Genomic DNA, 15,982 nt, shown 5'->3' with positions numbered 1-15,982 from the left:
AGCGCCGACGCAGCGACGCCAGACTGGCCCACCGCCATGCACCGGGTGCACCGGAGCTTTGCCGAGCCGCCACCCGACGAGTTCTGCAGCAGCCATACTGGAGCTCTGGAAGGATGGCCAGGGGAATTGCTGAGGGGGGATTGACCGGCAGGAATTGGGATCGGGAAGACGGGGCCCCGCTGAGACCCGGGTGCGGGCGGGGTTGCGCGCCTCTGGGCTCGGGTGTGGTCACACGCCTCTGGGTAGAAGTGAGGCCTCAAGTCCCTGGGTCTAGGTGAGGCCACATGCCCCTGGGTCCAGGTGAGGCCGGACTCCGGGTCCGGGTGAGGCCAAGTGCCCCTGAACCCGGATGACGCTGGATCCCTTGCCCGGGCGAGGCCAAGCGCCCCTGGGTCTGGGAGAGCCCACACACCCCTGGGTCCAGGCGAGACCATGTGTCCCTGGATCCGGGTGAGGCCGCGTGCACCTAGGCCCGGGTGAGCCCAAGTGGCCCTGGGTCTGGGAGAGGCCAAGCGTCCCTGGGTCCGGGTGAGACCATGCGTCCCTGGATCCGGGTGAGGCCTCGTGCACCTAGGCCCGGGTGAGCCCAAGTGGCCCTGGGTCTGGGAGAGGCCAAGCGTCCCTGGGTCCGGGTGAGACCATGCGTCCCTGGATCCGGGTGAGGCCTCATGCACCTAGGCCCGGGTGAGCCCAAGTGGCCCTGGGTCTGGGAGAGGCCAAGCGTCCCTGGGTCCGGGTGAGACCATGTGTCCCTGGATCCGGATGAGGCCTCGTGCACCTAGGCCCGGGTGAGCCCAAGTGGCCCTGGGTCTGGGAGAGGCCAAGCATCCCTAGTCCGGGTGAGACCATGTATCCCTGGATCCGGGTGAGGCCTCGTGCACCTAGGCCCGGGTGAGCCCAAGTGGCCCAGGGTCTGGGAGAGGCCAAGTGTCCCTGGGTCCGGGTGAGACCATGTGTCCCTGGATCCGGGTGAGGCCTCGTGCACCTAGGCCCGGGTGAGCCCAAGTGGCCCTGGGTCTGGGAGAGGCCAAGCGCCCCTGGGTCCGGGTGAGACCATGTGTCCCAGGATCCGGGTGAGGCCTCGTGCACCTAGGCCCGGGTGAGCCCAAGTGGCCCTGGGTCTGGGGGAGGCCAAGCGCCCCTGGGTCCGGGTGAGACCATGTGTCCCTGGATCCGGGTGAGGCCTTGTGCACCTAGGCCCGGGTGAGCCCAAGTGGCCCTGGGTCTGGGAGAGGCCAAGCGTCCCTGGGTCCGGGTGAGACCATGTGTCCCTGGATCCGGGTGAGGCCTCGTGCACCTAGGCCCGGGTGAGCCCAAGTGGCCCTGGGTCTGGGAGAGGCCAAGCGTCCCTGGGTCCGGGTGAGACCATGTGTCCCTGGACCCAGATGAGGCCTCGTGCACCTAGGCCCGGGTGAGCCCAAGTGGCCCTGGGTCTGGGAGAGGCCAAGCGTCCCTGGGTCCGGGTGAGACCATGTGTCCCTGGAGCTGGGTGAGGCCTCGTGCACCTAGGCCCGGGTGAGCCCAAGTGGCCCCGGTTCTGGGAGAGGCCAAGCATCCCTGGGTCCGGGTGAGACCATGTGTCCCAGGATCCGGGTGAGGCCTCGTGCACCTAGGCCCGGGTGAGCCCAAGTGGCCCTGGGTCTGGGAGAGTCCAAACATCCCTAGTCCGGGTGAGACCATGTGTCCCTGGATCCGGGTGAGGCCTCGTGCACCTAGGCCCGGGTGAGCCCAAGTGGCCCTGGGTCTGGGAGAGGCCAAGCGCCCCTGGGTCCGGGTGAGACCATGCGTCCCTGGATCCGGATGAGGCCTCGTGCACCTAGGCCCGGGTGAGCCCAAGTGGCCCTGGGTCTGGGAGAGGCCAAGCGTCCCTGGGTCCGGGTGAGACCATGCGTCCCTGGATCCGGGTGAGGCCTCGTGCACCTAGGCCCGGGTGAGCCCAAGTGGCCCTGGGTCTGGGAGAGGCCAAGCGTCCCTGGGTCCGGGTGAGACCATGTGTCCCTGGATCCGGATGAGGCCTCGTGCACCTAGGCCCGGGTGAGCCCAAGTGGCCCTGGGTCTGGGAGAGGCCAAGCATCCCTAGTCCGGGTGAGACCATGTGTCCCTGGATCCGGGTGAAGCCTCGTGCACCTAGGCCCGGGTGAGCCCAAGTGGCCCTGGGTCTGGGAGAGGCCAAGCGTCCCTGGGTCCGGGTGAGACCATGTGTCCCTGGATCCGGGTGAGGCCTCGTGCACCTAGGCCCGGGTGAGCCCAAGTGGCCCTGGGTCTGGGAGAGGCCAAGCGTCCCTGGGTCCGGGTGAGACCATGTGTCCCTGGATCCGGGTGAGGCCTCGTGCACCTAGGCCCGGGTGAGCCCAAGTGGCCCTGGGTCTGGGAGAGGCCAAGCGTCCCTGGGTCCGGGTGAGACCATGTGTCCCAGGATCCGGGTGAGGCCTCGTGCACCTAGGCCCGGGTGAGCCCAAGTGGCCCTGGGTCTGGGGGAGGCCAAGCGCCCCTGGGTCCGGGTGAGACCATGTGTCCCTGGATCTGGGTGAGGCCTTGTGCACCTATGCCCGGGTGAGCCCAAGTGGCCCTGGGTCTGGGAGAGGCCAAGCGCCCCTGGGTCCGGGTGAGACCATGCGTCCCTGGATCCGGATGAGGCCTCGTGCACCTAGGCCCGGGTGAGCCCAAGTGGCCCTGGGTCTGGGAGAGGCCAAGCGTCCCTGGGTCCGGGTGAGACCATGCGTCCCTGGATCCGGGTGAGGCCTCGTGCACCTAGGCCCGGGTGAGCCCAAGTGGCCCTGGGTCTGGGAGAGGCCAAGCGTCCCTGGGTCCGGGTGAGACCATGTGTCCCTGGATCCGGATGAGGCCTCGTGCACCTAGGCCCGGGTGAGCCCAAGTGGCCCTGGGTCTGGGAGAGGCCAAGCATCCCTAGTCCGGGTGAGACCATGTGTCCCTGGATCCGGGTGAAGCCTCGTGCACCTAGGCCCGGGTGAGCCCAAGTGGCCCTGGGTCTGGGAGAGGCCAAGCGTCCCTGGGTCCGGGTGAGACCATGTGTCCCTGGATCCGGGTGAGGCCTCGTGCACCTAGGCCCGGGTGAGCCCAAGTGGCCCTGGGTCTGGGAGAGGCCAAGCGTCCCTGGGTCCGGGTGAGACCATGTGTCCCTGGATCCGGGTGAGGCCTCGTGCACCTAGGCCCGGGTGAGCCCAAGTGGCCCTGGGTCTGGGAGAGGCCAAGCGTCCCTGGGTCCGGGTGAGACCATGTGTCCCAGGATCCGGGTGAGGCCTCGTGCACCTAGGCCCGGGTGAGCCCAAGTGGCCCTGGGTCTGGGGGAGGCCAAGCGCCCCTGGGTCCGGGTGAGACCATGTGTCCCTGGATCTGGGTGAGGCCTTGTGCACCTAGGCCCGGGTGAGCCCAAGTGGCCCTGGGTCTGGGGGAGGCCAAGCGTCCCTGGGTCCGGGTGAGACCATGCGTCCCTGGATCCGGGTGAGGCCTCGTGCACCTAGGCCCGGGTGAGCCCAAGTGGCCCTGGGTCGGGGAGAGGCCAAGCGTCCCTGGGTCCGGGAGAGACCATGTGTCCCTGGATCCAGGTGAGGCCTTGTGCAACTAAGCCCGGGTGAGGCCACGTGCCCCTTGGGTCTGGGAGAGGCCAAGCGTCCCTGGGTATGGGTGAAGCCAGATCCTGGGTCCGGGTGAGGCCGTGCGCCCCTGGATCCATCCGGGTGAGGCTGGGTCCCAGGCCCGGGTGAAACCACGTGCCCCTTGGGTATGGGTGAGGCCACGTGCCCCTTAGTCTGGGTGACGCCGTGCCCCTGGGTTCGGCCGAGACCAAACCAGAGGGAGTCGGACCTCCGTTACCACCATTTGTCCACCATCCAGAGCTGAGGGGTCAGTGCCGACATGTACACATAAGGAACTACTGGACATCGAAATTGGGTCTCAAAAGAACTGTTGGTCCAGGGGGAAGCTCGCTACAGATTGATTCATTTGCCTGTCAGCATAAATATTATTGCTCGTCTCACATTCAGTTCTTATTAGTATATATCTAGTGACATATGATCTCGTTCATCTAGAGGAAATGATGAACAACATAGACTGAGGAACAAGAACAGAACCAGAAGCAAGGAGGCATCGATCGGACTATCGGGCCTCAGAGCGAGGATAGAAGAGGGTAGGGGGAGGGTGGGGGGGAGGGGGAGAGTTCAACCAAAGGACCTGTATGCATGCATATAAGCCTATCCAACGGTTAAGTTCAACAGGGGATTGGGGCATGCGTGGGGAGAGGGGTGGGATGGGAATGGGGGGATGAGGACAAATATGTGACACCTTAATCAATAAAGAAATTAAAAGATAAAAAAAAATAAAAAAAATAAAAATAATAAATAAATAAATTAGAGATGCAATGGGCTGTGTGACTTGGGATTTCATAATTCAATGTTCTTAGTGAAAATGCCCAATAATAATTCAGAAAACAATCAAAAGCTTGGGCAAGAAATATTTGAATTTATACCAGGTATCCTCTTTTTAAGCAAGACCAACACAGGTGTTCTGATAAGTTACCACTTTGAAGACTAAAACATAACTTTCAAATTCCTCCTGCTGGATGGGTACTATTTAGGGCAAGAGGCTGGCTCCCAGTGAGGATGGGGCAACTGGAGGCAGGTCTGACTTCTCAGGGGTCCCACCCAGAACTTTCCTTTGAAGAGGTGCCCCTTGAAATTCCAGAGTCTGGAAATAAATATAACTGATTGATCTGCAGCAGCATGAATTAGAAACCAACTCAATGTCTACTATTAGAAATAATTTTCAGACTTTGGGTCCAATGTTTTAAATGAAAATAAGAAGCGTGGAAGCATACTTACAACATGATTTTTATTGTGTGTGGGTGGACAAAGATGGAATTTGCAAATATATAAATATTAATTTAGGTTTAAGACATTACATGGAATGCTGCTATTTTGTTGGTTTTACATTTTTCAAGTGGATCAAAGAACATCAGGAGACTGGTTTTGAGAGAGCTGGATATACTCTTCAGCTATTTCTCATCATAAAAATTTGTCATGAAAAGTAAGTTAACAATGTAGAGTGATTAGCACAGTGTCTAGCACATGGTGGATCATCTTGTTGTTTTTTTGCTGTTGCTTTTTGTTGTTGTTGTTGTTGTTGTATTTTAATCATTATTACTAGTATTTATTTCAAGAAGAGCCCAAGGTGACTATGTCCCTTAAACTACTCTACCTGATTTGGCTTCCCTGTTGGTGGGTATTTCCCCGCTTTCATTACTAAAATTCCACTCTGGTTTTCATAAGCCTTCCTGAGTGAATTTTGACAAATCTGATCATTCCTGGTGCTGCACATGTGGCAGGCTGAACTTAATGTACATTAAGTGTCACCCATAGGATGACATTGCAAATGTATTAGAAATAAGAGATATAGGCTGAGAAAACATACATTTCACGAGATAACCCACTTTGCCACCACTACATATGTTAAAAATATCTACAGGAATTTTCTGTTTGCTGAAATGTCTGATATTCTGGACATCAGAGTCCAGAGTCTATCAGAGTTTCAGGCACATCAGTCTTCCAACCTCCAAAGCAAGGGAACCTTTGCAGCCCTCATTTGATATCTCTTACAGGGGATTTTCCTGTGATAGAAAATGCCTCAGTGGAAGCTCCAAATTCATCAGTACATATCTTCCCTACACTCCAGGGCCTTTCACTCTAAAGACCAGCTATTTAATAAAATGAAATATTTTGTTCTTTCTCACCCTCTCTAGAGGCCAAGCATTTCACTAAACCTGCTGGCAGACAGGAGTCAGAGCACAGTCTGTTATTAGAACAGTGTTTCCTATTGCTTGGACTGTCTCAGAAGGGACTGGGGTCCATTCAAGAAGCACAGCCCAAGGCTATTCCCAAGCTTTCCCATCATCAAGGTACATGGTACGTAGGATGCTATAAATGCATTGCCAGTGCCCTGATTCTGGTACCCTGTGGAGGAGTCTGCTGTGTAGACTTCAAAGTAGAAGCATTATCCACCTTTCATTAATAATTATTTATGGGTCATTGCTGCATTTTACAGGTCCTAAGACACAATTGTTGTTGTGTTGGTTTGTTTCATATTTAAAAACTTTTGAATCCAGGAATGTTCAGGAAAGTTAGGCAGTTGACAGACATATGTAATTACTGCCTGTGCGTAACCATCAACACTCTTTTTATGATCAACATTTTTGTAATGAGTGTTAGTGACTTGGAGGAAAATCCCAAGGACAAGAGTTGGGCTCTTTTTTATGAATTTTTTTTCACCAATATGCTTTAGAAACCCAAAATACAATATTGTGTGGGGAAAGAAAACAATGAGCAACCTCAGAGATTCTGAGTCAGAAAGTGATTCACAAGACTCAGACTCAAGTGTAAAACATGTTAGGAGCACCTTAACCAATTTATTATGCAATTATTTTCCTCTTCATGTGTGCACAGGCATGATATATAGCAGAGATATATATCTAAATAAGTCTAAAAGGGTATTTAAAATAAATATCAATTATGTCTTTAAAATAAGAATAACCTAGTTTAAAAACAAGAAAATCTAGTTTTAGAATGAAGCTTATTCTATTATTCTCCTATGAAAAATAGTCTGTGGTCAGGTTTAAGGGCTATACAAGTCAATGGTATGAAAAAACAATGTGTACATTACACTTGGTTAATTATCCAGAAGAAATCAGATTAGGCAATACAGTGGTCTTCCTATAGGTATCCTTACACCTGAACAAGCAGGGCTGACGATGATCCATGGTCTGATGAATCTTCTACCTGATTGAGCATCAACCTATGAAATGAATTGGGAAGCAACACTCAAAATGCACTGACTCAAAAAAAAAAGAGAAAGAAGAAAAAAGATCACTTATATTGAACATGTGATAGACATTGTGCTAGGCATTTTGTATGCATTAGCTCATTCAATCCTAACAAGAAATTGGTGAGGCATATATCCATATCCACAAATTACAGATGAAAAAATTGACCAGAAGAGTTTTCTATTTGCTCCAAGTTACACAACTGGTAAAGTACAAATATGGGTTTGAACTCCAAATACGATGTTCTTTATTATATAGTCTTAATACAAAGTATTGAATTATCCCGTAATCAATCTACGCCAAGAATCGTCCCACACACAAACACACAAACTAAATTGCTAAACCCACAAACTAAGAGCTAGTAATGAAATGTTTATATAAGTCAAAAGAAATATTGAGCCAAGTAATCACTTATTTCATCAGAGAATGCATTAAAACATAAAATGATTGATGATGATGTAAAAGAAAGTGATCAGTGGACCTTGGGATCTTGACATTGCGTGATACATGAGCCAAACTTGTTATGGAAAGTCCTGAAATTGTTTAACCTGTGTGAGTGAGGGGTGAGAGGTCATGCTTTTCAGGTTGGTGACAAATTTTTCTATTTAAGAGAAAAAAACACTTCCATATATGCTGTACTCCCCTCTCTAACATAAGCTCAGGATTCATGGGGAGGGCAACAGTTTCATAGTGTTCATTTAACTTCCATGAAGAATGCATTCTGATTGTAAGGTTTTGGAACTTAAAACAGGCTTTCTATAGAATGGCCCACGTTTTAAACACCTGGTACAATCACTGTGTCATGGGAAGCTCATCTCAATCACAATTTTGGGCCTAATAAGCAAGAGAAAAAGTTTTAACAGAGGAATCACTCAATAGGTGATGCTATTTAAAAAGGAAAATTAAAAATATTCATCCATGATAACCTTCAATGAGGTAAATTTAAAACAGCAAAAATAAAATGATGAATGCACAGTACAGATAAGAATGTGGTGAAGCCTATATGCACATATTTTATGTGAAGGAGAATACATCATATTCTTCATAAATATTGTTGTTAGAGTTGAAACCTAGAATTTCTAGCTCCATGTCATCTCCATCACAACATACTGCCTCTCTGCAGCATTGAAGAAAGGCAAAGATCTATATCTAAATAAGTTGAAAAGGGTATTTAAAATAAATATTTATTTCTTTTGCGTATGGACATAGCCAATAGTTTACTGTGTTCAGTAAAAAAAGTATAACAACTCAGGCTTGGTTACGACTGGTATGAATTAAGAGGGAAGGTGCAATATATGAAAGAGGAAAAGCCACAGGTTCTAGGAAGATGCACACAACTGAAGTGAGCTGGGACACATGTCCATAGACCCAGAGATAGATCCCTGGCACCAGGATCTCATTCTGGGGCTTCAGATATAAACAAACCTGTGCAGCTCTAGAAAGATGGTTGTAAAGAACCAGGCGGAGGCTCAGGGTTTGGTTAAGTGAGCGTGGCCTCAAGAAGCTCATAAGGGAAATGAAACGCTGACCAGAGAACATATTTGGAAGTCCAACTGCAGGGTTTGGCCAAAAAAAGGAATGTTGTAGACAAAGGCTCAGATAAGCCCACATATTGGCTTCCAGGCCAGCGGCAGCATGACTCACTCTCAACCTCTGCGTGCCCTTGTGAAGATAAGCGCCCTGCTGATCTGAGGTTATCATAGGGACTTCAGTTGCTCCGAGTAAGAAACATGTTGTGGGACTATTCTGAATTAAAGTATCTCAGACTTTATCTCTTCACTTTCTGTGCCTTCTGGAATTGCACCCCTCTGCTCTTTTGTTCTTAGCTGACCTCTGGTGTTTTGGTGGGAGACCATACAATGCAATAGCAGAATGAGGCCTTTGCCATGTGTTTTGAGGGAGGAAAGGGAGACTTTTATTGCCTTCAAATTCCTACCACTGATATGCTAGTGTCTGGGATTTCATCATCCCTTTGGGTTATTGTTCATTTCCAAAGATCTTCCTGACTATCTCTTTTTATCTATGTCTGTTCTCTCTGTCTTCCTACTAAATATATCTTAACTTGCAATAACATCTGAGAGGATGATCCCTTTCGCCAACATATGATTTTTACATGAGAAATAATGTATCACATGAGAAGACATCTGGGTTTTTAAATAGAAGTGGAGAAAGTTTGAAAGCATAGAATCCAGGATGAAAGAGAGGAGAGAGAGAAACTGCTGTGTTATTTAGATTACATGGAGGAGTGTAGGAATAGTAAAATAAATAAAAAAAAAAAAATTATGCAGTCCCTGTCCTTTCGGGCATGGCTCTGACATGCCAGGCACTGTGCCAGTTGCTTTATACATAGCATTTCATGGACAACTCTCTCATGTAGCTTTGGTTTTCCCCATTTTAAAGATGAGGAAATTAACTGATCATCTGAGAGCAGAAGACTAGTTACTCTGTTAGTGAGCAACAAAGATAAGGTTCTAACCCAAGCTCTGTTTTTGCTTCCCCAAAACTCTTTTCTTTCCTCTATGGTGGCCTCTTTCCAAAACAACTCCCGAGATGCACCTGACTCCTGGAATCATAAGTGACAGCTCTAAAAGAAAATGTCGATCCCTGTAGCCCAACCCTCCCATTTTACAAATGGGAGGCCAAACAAATAGTGTGCCAAGTTTACTCTTCACTTCCACTCAAGTCTTCTCCTTGGATCGCAAGGGAAGAGTCAAGACTGTAACTGAGGGAGACTCCCAAGCCCCACCCAGGTTTTTCATGTCATCCTCCTACTGTGGTATGCACGGATTAGACGGATGACTTCAGGAACTTAGCATTCAGACCTTTTCTAAGAAGTTATTTCTTTTTGCCATCTTCTTTATCACTGCACTCATTTGTAGAAAAATACCATTTTCTTTTTTTTTACTTTTGTCTTTATAAAATATTATATAAATATTGAATTTACACAAAGCAAACAAACAGTATCAATAAGATCCAAAGAAACCATTTGGCACATTTTGCTACTATTGTGTCCTTGCTTTTAAGTTTGTGTTCTCTCTAAACCACCAGTATTATTAAGCTTAAAAAAAAAGGGGGGGGGGATGGTTTTGTTTTTTTCAACTTTAAAATTTTGCTCATGAGTGCTCTGAATATGTTTACTGGGGGAGGGGGGATTAAATAAAAATTATTGTTCAGATGTCATCCATATAAATCACTTCTGTGCAATGGAAATAATTGCAACTGTGTGCCCTGTACTTGAAGGAGTAAAGAAAAACAACATCAATCGTTTAAACAATAGTCTGAGAGTGCCCAGCATTTCTAAAGACCATTTCTGCCCATCCATTTCTCAAGAAACACCAATGACTATTCCTCCAACAATGTTTCCAATTACACAACACCCACATCCCTAGTAATCATCCCCTCCCATCATCACCATAAGCATACCCACACGATCTCACTCATATCCCACTTTACCAACTCTATTTTCATGCCAGACACCCATCCTGGCAGGAGGGTCAGGCTGAATCAACAGGGGTTGAAGTAGTGGCAAAACCAATCCAGTGCCAGATCTGAACTGCAGCCAGGCATAAAGTGGGGCTGGCTTGCAATGACCACATGGAATTTGAAAGTTTGTTCCCAATAACTTCTTCCCACATAGACTTTGCCCATACAAACTTTAAGGTCCACAAGAAAAAATTAATGAAGAGTAAAATAAATAGCTAAGGGGCAGATGAGTTGTCTAGAATTCTAATCACAAGTCTCTGCCCCATGTTGAGAAAGCTGACCTCTAGCCATATAAAAGAATAAGCTCGCCTGGCTGGCATGGCTCAGTGGTTGAGCATCAATCTATGAACCAGGAGGTCACGTTTGATTCCCGGTTGGGGCACATGCCTTGGTTGTGGGCTCGATCCCGAGTTGAGGGGTGGGGGGGGTTTGCAGGAAGCAGACAATACGTGATTCTCATCGTTGATGTTTCTCTCTCCCTCTCCATTTCTCTCTCTGAAGTCAATAAAAAAATATATTTTTAAAAGAACAAGCTGAAAACTTGTGCTAACTTTGGGACCCTGTAACCTACTATAGCACACAGGGCTGTAAAGACTATCTTTTTTGACTACTAAGTCATTTTCTTGGTAAGCATTTTGCCCACCTACAAAAAAGAAGCTCCAATACTTTCTCTCTCTTCTCTATCTCCTCCCACAAACTTCAAAAGCACCATGAAGCTCAAAATCCCTGTTCTGTTTGACTGCACTCTCTTCCTGCAAGTGGACAAGCGTTTTGTCATATCTGAGTAGGAATTTGAGAGAGTTAATATTGGACTTTGCATTACCTTGCACTTTTACATTTTACATTTGCTACAATATTTCAAACCTATTCTTTCTCTAACAGGACCAAGTACCAGCCAGCAAATTTTCACATTTATAAATGCAATTTTCACAATTCCCCATTTTATGAATGAAATAGTTGCTTCAGAGAGCTTACTAAACTTATGTAAAGTCTTTTGTCATCTACTTCTTTGATATTTACTATTGACGAGAAGGTGTTCCACCCAGATTCCTCTTCAAAGAAAGACTTGCTGTCCAGCTGCAAAGAATGCATTTGGCAGAGAGCTTCTTCAGGGTCTGCCTTGGCTTCAGCAAGCCACCTTGTCTAAGGTCTCCCCTTCCCAGAACAGCTGACCTCCAGCAACCGGGCAAGGACAGAGAATAAAGATGACCATTTTGGCTCAACGCATTACACACTGATGGACAATAATGCTCCAGCACTCTCTTCTGAGTTGTCCAAGGCTTTGTCAAGTCTATATGACCCTTTGACTTCTCCCTCTGCTCAATCCTGCCTTCCTTCTTTTCTGTCACAGGTATTACTCTCTAATAAACGTCTTACATCCCAACCTCTATCTCAATATCAGCTTCTGGATGACCAATTGCTGATACCTACACAAACCTTTGTCTCTCTCTCTTTATCCAGATCCAGTCTAGACTCTATGACTCAGCTTGGCTCTGACAAGGAACATACAGACAGTACATAGGTGACTTATCACATGCAGCTGCAGCTGGTGCTACTCAACCTCCAGTGTCCCTGGGTACAGGCTTCTATCCCTGAGGGTGAATGCCTGTTTTTCACCCAGGTTTCTAGTGACTCTGCACTACTGAGTCCCCAGCTTCTAAACTCCGGTTTGCTCATAACTGACTCCCCAATATTTATTCTAAGACCTTGTTTATAATGCTCATTATCTTTTATCAGGGGTCGCAAACTCAAATGCCTGTTGAGAATTGTCCAATAAAGCTACTAATTGAAGCTGGTCATGTACAAGACAATAGATACTAAGCTGTTTGTTTTGCAATTAAGCATAACAACTTCCTGTTTGTGTTGCCTGACAAAATTCTGTGTGTGTGAAACCAAACACATCCCATGGACCATCATCGATTTACCCCTTGCTTTGATGTTTACCAAGTGGCTAGCTACTAAGACATAGTCTGAATCCTTAACTGAGTGGATCTTCACATTTTTCCTTTACCTTCTGGATGAAATGGTATTCTAATGGCAGATGCCCTTTGACTATGCCCGAAGTGCCTACCTATTCTTGGAATACCTAGCCCAGGCCTTACTCCCTGTCCTGTGACAGAAAGATATCTAATCTATAAAAGAAAGTTCCTAGTAAATGGCTGGTGGTTGCCTAGTGGTCAAAAAGATATAGTCCAAGATATAAACATTGGTGAAAAATGGTTAAGATCATAAATCGTTGCTGCATATTTGATAATAACCCAAACTCAGTTCTCTTTTCTTCTCAGCGATATGGTAATTCTTAAGCAATAAACACATTGCGTGTTGAGTCCTTGGTTGTTCTCTGTAACTTGATATTTTTTCACAGATGGAAAATAGGTGATGGTTGCTACATTCCATGAGCTCAGTCTCTGTTTTCAAGTCTATCAACTATTATGGAATGATTCATTGATTTATTAATTTCATTTATTTGACATATATTCACTCATAGCCAACTTATGTCCTCCAGTTTAGTTCTCTTAAAGCTACCCACAATATGATTCCTATGCCAGCCCCTCCCAGAAAAAATCCACATCAGAGTCAACAGGTCTTTCATTTTGAAATGTTCTTCCCCATGTCCGTTAGAAGGTCCACATTCACTTAGTTGCCCAAGCCAGACACTGGGTACTCATACTTGATTGCTCCCTCTCCTTCATTATCCATGTCTGTCCACCCATTTATCCATCCCCAGATCTTTCAGTTATAACATTCAAATCTCTCCTGAACCTATGTTCTTTTCTCCGGCTCTAGCCACCACCCTGGGCCAAGCCACGGCATCTCTCACCACTGCATTGAGATCAATTCTGAAACCTTTGCTTCCTGTCTGGCCCTCCTCAAATCCACCTTCCACTGAGTAAGCAGACAGAGGGATTAACTTAAAACCTCAATCCATTTATGTAACTTTTTGTTGAATTCAGTTTAATAGCATCTAGTAGCACTTAAAGCAAAAGCCAAATTCTGTGTCAGAATCTACCTAGTCGTGAAGGATCTAGCCCTGCCTAACCTCTCCCGTCACTCCCCTGCTTCATCCAGTCCTCTGCATCCACATGACCTTATTTCTCAAACCAGCCAAGCATTTTCCAGCTTCAGTGCCTTTGTGTTTGCTGTTCCTTCTACCTGGAATGTCCTTTCCCTGGATATTTCTTATTAGCAGGTAGTAACTTCATTGCCACATACTCATAGAGCTTTCTCCAACTGTAGTACCTAAAATAGGCCATGTGGCCCTAACTGGTTTGGCTCAGTGGATAGAGCATCAGCCTGCGGACTGAAGGGTCCCAAGTTTGATTCAAGTCAAGGGCACATGCCTGGGTTGTGAGCTTGATCCCCAGTAGGGGGCATGCAGGAGGCAGCCAATCAATGATTCTCTCTCATCATTGATGTTTCTATCTCTCTCTCCCTCTCCCTTCCTCTCTGAAATCAATAAAGATATATTTAAAAATAAATAAATAAATAAATAAATAAATAAATAAATAAATAAATAAATAAAATAGGCCATGTGTCTCCACCCCCTGTTATCCTTTATTATAACACTTGTTACTTTATAGAATTTCTTCCAATTCATGATTAATGAATTTATTTGGGTATTCAATCTCTGTCTCTTTTACTAAATTGAATTCCAGAGGGCAGTGTTTTTCTTATTCAACATATATTCCTAGCACCTAGCATAGTGTCTTGCCCATAACTTTAGAATGAATGAACCTTCCTTCTCAGACCCCCTTCTTAAGGCTCCATATTAAACTCCATCGTGTCTCCACCACATTCGATCTTCTTTCCCAGTCAGTGCAATTCCATTTTAACATTCCCACTATCATTCCCTTCTCTCCATCCCCTATGTCACTGCCTTAATTCAGACCTGTGTCATTCCACACTTAGACAATTACCATACTCTCCGTGCAGGCCTCCCTGTCTCCACTTTCTGCCTCTCTATCCTCCATACCCTGTCAGAGTGACCTTTCCAATATGCAAATCACTCCCAGGTTTAAAATCCTTCAATGGCTCCCTGTTGCCTACAGGATAAAGTTCAAACGTCTTAACCTGACAAGCAAGGTACTCTGAGATCTCACCCTGACTTCCCCTTGGGTTTCTGATCTTCTCTGAAAACTCCCATCTTCACAGTCTCTGAACATTCTTTCCCTGCCTGCCAACATCTGGTCCATTCTACCTCCTAAATACCTTTCTAATTCATTCATTTCTCTGCACCTTCAGTTACCAATCTCACTTACTCTGGCCTGGATGACCACATCCTTCTCTTTAATTGCATGTGGCCCTGAACAATCCATTTTCTAAACAGCAGCAAGTGAGCTTTTACACATCCAATTTAATCATGGAAAACCTGCCTCGTCTCCTCCTGGCTTGAAATCCATCCATGGGCAGAGGTTGACAGCTTTTGCAGATGGTACCTGGGTATTTCTCTAACCTCTTCCCACACCCCCTTCCCATGCTGCCCTTACTCAGACCCACTGTCATTCTCCTTCCTGTCCCAGGGACCTTGCTCCTCCTTTCCTCATTTACCTCAATACGCAGGACACTTGATTCCTATGGCTACCTTTTTCATCTCATGGCTCATTGTTCTGCCTAGCCTAAGCCAAGATGCTCTGAATGTCCTCTCACAGCTCACTGCATTATCTTCAAAGCTCTTATCCACCCACAGAGGTTTGAGAGAGAGAGAAAGAACAGGTGTCCAGGAAAGATACAATGAATTTCAGACAAGTTTGGAGAAAGAGTGAGAGGATTGGGTCATTGGATACAATACATCAGAGACTGCTCCTCTGGCTGTGAGTGCTCTCTATTCAGTGAGAGGTGCTCCAGAGGTTTTAAAATAATTGTTATACATTTTCCCATAATTCCTGGGGGTTTGATGTAGCATGTGCTGCAGCATGTGCTCAATTCAATGTCTGGAAAAAATTAAAATCTTGGAGTTTTATTTGTTTAGGTTTTGTTTTTTGAAGTTTTCAGTGTATCTTTTTTAAAAATCTTTATTGGGAGGTGGGTTATTAATCAAGTGGATTTTTCATCAACTCTCCAAACCTATTCATTCATTCATTCCTTTAGACATGCACTAAGCAACCACTCATGAGATAGCACATCCTTTCCTAGGGGCAAGGAGGAGAAATGGCCCTAGGACACTTTGACTATGTAACAGGGAGAAAAGAAAAAGTGCATTTGCATCCTAAGCTTCAGAGAGATCAGAAAGCAGATTAAGGTCAAGTTTTTCAAGTCCAGAGCAATAGATAACAAATTCAATTGAAACTGATGGGGAGAGTGGGGTAGGTTCAGAAGAGGAAAAGACAGGAGTCCTGGGGCTGGATCCTTCAACAAGAGAGAGCTCCCTGCAGTGATCTCAGCCAAGTCAGTGGCTGGAAAAGCATCTCTTTGAGGGTTTGGCAGGTTCCTATAAACAAATGGATAAGATCAAGGTCACTAGCCAGTGTCACTTGGCTCCAGGCATATATTGTATTCACTGCAGAATTAAAATTCCTCGCCAAGAATATTGGGGAGTGAGGCCTTTGCTGCAGCAGAATATGGACAAGTGCCATGGAAGGAGTTGGGGTCCCTCTAGAATTCTAGCTAGGGCAAAAGATTAAAGGAACAGACAGGCACACAGGCCAATTTCCAACCCTATGGACCCAA

General features: G+C 46.9%; 1 long non-coding RNA gene across 1 annotated transcript in view; it reads left to right on the top strand.

Moving 5' to 3' along the window:
* The window catches only part of LOC129150971 (uncharacterized), a 48,156-nt gene that overhangs the window by 8,551 nt on the left and 23,623 nt on the right, over positions 1-15,982 (top strand). Inside the window, exon 2 of the long non-coding RNA XR_008557763.1 lies at positions 5,756-5,918. This is a non-coding gene — a long non-coding RNA (uncharacterized LOC129150971). The remainder of the gene's footprint in view (positions 1-5,755; positions 5,919-15,982) is intronic.

Source organism: Eptesicus fuscus, chromosome 12 (assembly GCF_027574615.1).
Source record: "Eptesicus fuscus isolate TK198812 chromosome 12, DD_ASM_mEF_20220401, whole genome shotgun sequence".
Lineage (NCBI taxonomy): Eukaryota > Metazoa > Chordata > Mammalia > Chiroptera > Vespertilionidae > Eptesicus > Eptesicus fuscus.
Note: the sequence above shows the minus strand (reverse complement) of the source record. Positions and strands in the feature narration are given on the sequence as shown.